The following is a 5,015-nucleotide window of genomic DNA, read 5'->3' on the forward strand; positions in this document are numbered from 1 at the left end:
GGACGATGTGCCATCTAATCAATTTCAGCTCCATAGCCGGAGGCTAATTAAAACAGAAGCAGTGCTATGCACACGATGCTTTGCAGACGATTTCTGCACAAGAGTGTAGATTAGCTCGTCCATGCATATGACCATAGGGCAGCTAGCAGACGGTCGGATCGGGCATCGTGCAGCTGTCGTGCAAGCTACATCGTCCGCACATCAGTTTCATTAAAAACAATGACATTTTTTCGCTCGAGAAGAAAAAAAAGGGACATTTTCAGTTATCTGACGCTGCTGTGCAAGAAGAGTAGTGCTGGCACCCTACCTGAGCAAACAAACAAACAAATAATGCACCCATCTTGTCACGTCGAGTGAAGTGCTGGAGCACATACAAAGCTAATTTCTCACGTGAGCAATATCAACCTATATAGTATGAAGAAAAAATATCTCATGTACGTACTAGCTATAGAAAACGGTCCCCGACGACGTATACAGCACATATGGAACAATGTATGTATACGTTCATACTTATACTCAGTACTCATGGGATCGAGTAGAGTAGCCTGTCTTGGATCGACAGGTCCACTCCATCCATATTATTCATCCATCCAGACTACTTCCTCCATTTCTAAATATAAGTCTTTTTAAAAAATTCACTACGTACTATATACAAAGTAAAATGAATAAATATACACTTTAAAATATGTCTATATATATTCATATGTAGTTTGTATTAAAATTCAAAAAAAGACTTATATTTAAGAACGGAGGGAGTACTACTTCCGGCCGGATCCCGGGTCCAACCGCTGCGATCTACGGAACCAACGACCTTCATTTATTTTTATTTATTTTTTAAATTAGCGACCTTCATTCGACGTGGGCGCAACGCCAACGCGCCGTCCCCTACTCCTAGCCAGCCACCAGCCGGCCACCATCGCGCTAGTTTACCTTGGAGGCATTTGATTAATTACTGGAAATCATTACACACCGTGTGACAGTGGCTGGCAAGCTGAGCGCTGAGATCACGAGCTACCTGTTGGTGCTCACTCACGGCTCACGAGCAGCATCTGTAAATTAGTAACCGGTGCACGGGCCTCAGCTGCCGCCTTGAAGTTTTAAACTGTGCGGAAGCAGGGTTAACTCTGATCTGTTAAGATTAACAATGTGAGCCCGATGACTAAACTCGCGTTCCTCGGCAATGATAATTTGCCATAAAAATGTTCGATTTGCCATGCCTAAAAGTATGATATTCGCTAGATATTCGAGTCCTAAAATAAAATTATATATATTCATATTTGATACATTTTCGTGGCATATAACATTTTGTTGGCTTGATCGACAACCCAAAAGTACATGGCCGAAACTATGTGCGTGTGTATGGGGGGTGAGGACGATGTGCCATCTAATTAAGTGGGTGCCTAATAATTTAGTTATTTATTTTTGAACTGTAAGTAGGCGTTTAATTAGTTCCAACTCGATAGCCGGAGGCCAATTAAAGCAAGGATATTTTTTCCCTCAAAAAAAAGAGAAACAGGGATATTTTCAGTTACCCAACGATGGCTGTGCTAGAAGACTAAGTGCTGGCACCGTACCTGAGCAAATAATGCACCCGTCTTGTCACGTTGAGTGAATTGCTGAAGAACACAAAGCCAATTCCCCACGTGAGCAATCTCAACCTATGTAGAGTATGAAGAAAAAATATCTCATGTAGTACTAGCTACATGTGGAATCAACAATGTACGTATACAACACATGTGGAATCAACAATGTGCGTATACGTACGTATCGTAGTATACATAACATGGTGGGGTTGAGCAGAGTAAGCTATCTTGGATCGACAGGTCCACTCCATCCATCCAGACTACTCCATCCATAAACTAATATAAGAGCGCTTAGGTCATTATTTTAGTGATTTAAACGTTTTTATATTAATTTACAGGGAGCACTTCTGGCCGGGTCCGGGTCCAGGTCCAACCGCTGCGATCTACGGAACCAATGACCTTCATGCGACGTGGGCGCGACGCCAACGCGCCGTCCCCTACCCCTAGCCAGCCACCACCGCACTACAGTAGTTCACCTTGAGGCATTTGGTTGATTATTACTTACTGGAAATCATTACACTGGTCACTAGCAAAGCTAGCGAGCGCTGAGATCACGAGCTACCTGTTGGTGGTCACTCACGGCTCACGAGCAGTGGCACTAAATTAGTAACCGGTGCACACCCCGCAAAAAAAAAAGAAAAAGAAAAAAAAAACGGCGCACGGGCCTCAGCTGCCGCCTTGAAGTTTTAGACTGTCCGGAAGCAGGGTTAACCCTGATCTGCTGAGATTAACAATGCGCAGGGCTACAGGATGATGATTCGATCGATGGTCTCATCATGCATCGTTGGGAAGGTGTCGGGTGACCTAAGCGTATCATCTCCAGCACCCTCCACTCTCGTCATGCTACTTCCTCAGTTTCGAATTACTTGTCGCGGGTATGGATGTATCTAGATGCATTTTAGTTCTAGATACATTCATTTCTGCGACGAGTAATTTGGAACGAAGGGAGTACGTTTTTAGTGACACGTAGCAGCCTTTTACATGATCGGGTCTGCTTACTTTTCTTTCTTTTCAAAATGCGTTTTTATTAATTTAATATGTAGTATCAAGCAGATGCGAAAGAAATGAGCAACGTCCAGCCTCTACATAGTTAAGACGTACACATGCACACTTCAATACTCTGCCAGAAAACCCCAACATGACACCAAAATTAAACTCATAAAAGGCTGACACTATTCATATGTCCAAGTCGTAGGCTGTGCTGAATCAGTCTGAAAAGTATGCCGCGATCCATGTTGGATAAAAACATCCCTAACCACCAATTCTAACGGCAATGCACACTGCTTTGAATATCGGTTAACTTACTACTCCCTCCATCCGGTAATATAAGAGCGTTTTTACACTTATTTTTTATATTACAGGACAGAGGGAGTACGTGTTTAGTAGCTCGATGCTTTCAGTTCGGACAACTCTATCGATCCATCAGCACATGGACAAGCTAGTAACCGAGTAACCAACGACCTCAACCGACACGTGGACCGGCCAGCCAGCACGGCATGTATATATGCAGGGAACAGACAGCACGACGACCCAATGAGCGAGACCACGAAACTAATCAGTCTTAAGATGAGCTTCAAAGAGGAGAATAATGGCAGCACACAAAGGAGGCACGATCATTGAGCGGAAAAATTATGCAGCGCTCTCATCCTTTAGATAGACTAAATAATTGCTTATGCATTGCTACGGGGCCAAATAACTTTTAGCACAACAATATTAGATGCAAAATATACCGGTGAGCCTGTCGCGGTTGTCGTCGCATTGTCTGTGTCTATAGCTTGTATTCTCCGACTAAGTCGGAAAGAGAAGGATATATACGAATCACATTTTCGAACAATCCAAACTTTCAAAACCCATGCATTCCAAGGGATTTCGGAATGGTCTCCTAATCTCGGCGTACATGTGAGCCGATACACAATCAAATGTGTACGTGAAATAACCCGAACTTATAAAAATAATGAAGAATGTTGGATGTGTCAGGCATGGTCATAAATTATGAAATTCATGTGTAAGGTAATTAAATTACGTGGTACGTATATGGAATGGATGCAGCGATGCAACATATAAGTTAATTAATGTGATTGAACATCATACAGGAAGGTGCGATCAAATATGGCATGACAAAAAAAGATTGGACGAAAAAAAAATATGGAGGGACATGGCAGGAGGGGGAACCTGTAGACTAAGAGTTCTACTCCCTCTGTACCGAAATAGTTGTCGCCGGAGTAGCTGAACTTCAGCTACTCCAGCGACAACTATTTTGGTACAAAGGGAGTACCTGACATGAAAAGGAACCTCACATATGTTTTAAGTAGCAGAGAAAATGTCGATGCATTTCTTGGATCATATGAAAAAAAAAGAATTTTGATGAATCTACAACTAGGGATCGGATGTTGAGGTTGGAGACGGCTCATTAGCAACTGGAGAGAGGCCGGCTAGGGCCTGCGCATGAGCCTCCTACGCCATTTCCAAGGTCGTGTAGTTCGATTCCAGACAAAAACAAACCATGACGGCGAACTCGACGATAACGAAAATGCCGATATATGGTGTTCTAGGACTGCCTTTTGAAGCGCACTGGGGAGAGGCATGTCCCAATAACAAGTGGGTCCCATAATTATGGAGGCAACAAATATGGAGACCGACTTTGTGTGTTGCCTCTCCAGGCTTCATAATTCATATGGAACGCACCTCATATAGACATGAGTCGAGGGATGCCAATATAGCGACTTTGTTAGAGTTGCTCTAAGGATATGTTATATGGCCAGTTTGTTGCTTAAGGTAAGCTTTTAGTTTGCTTAATAACTTGAGCCTAATTAAAACAAGTCCCTTTTCAATTAGGCTGGTCTCAATAGAGTATCATAGGTAGTATTATGCATGCCAACTAGACATTTTTTCTGAGGTGACACATAATTAAATGAGAAAAAAGATGATTGAGTATAATGATATGGTACGGTATTATATTAAATGATGTACTAGTATATGTCATGCATTATAATAAATAGGATCACTATGAGATACCAACATGGTCGGTTCGCACAGACTTGGTACATGGTAAAGATGCTTCTCCACCGAAGGCGTCCGCTCGATTTCTTCAGAGCTATATGAGATCATTACAACTGGTAAGAGTATTCAGTACGGACGAAATTATAAAAGGCAAAACGACACTTGGTGATGTTGGACTAGTAAAGAAAATGAAGAAGCCCGAGTCTGCACTAAGATGGCCACCACAACAGGCTGGACAGGTGGCCTTGTCGGTTGACGGGGCGTTTATAGCAACATGTATTGAGGAGCTTCTGCCTCTCAATTATAACCTTATAATTATGGAATAAATTACATTCATCCCTCAAAAAAGAAAAGAAAAGGAAAAAGATGTAGCCGGAAAAAAATCGTGTGGCCGAATTGATTTTGGCCCAAGGTTCGCTACAATCCTACCTC

Source organism: Triticum dicoccoides, chromosome 2A (genome assembly GCF_002162155.2).
Source record: "Triticum dicoccoides isolate Atlit2015 ecotype Zavitan chromosome 2A, WEW_v2.0, whole genome shotgun sequence".
NCBI classification, from domain to species: domain Eukaryota; kingdom Viridiplantae; phylum Streptophyta; class Magnoliopsida; order Poales; family Poaceae; genus Triticum; species Triticum dicoccoides.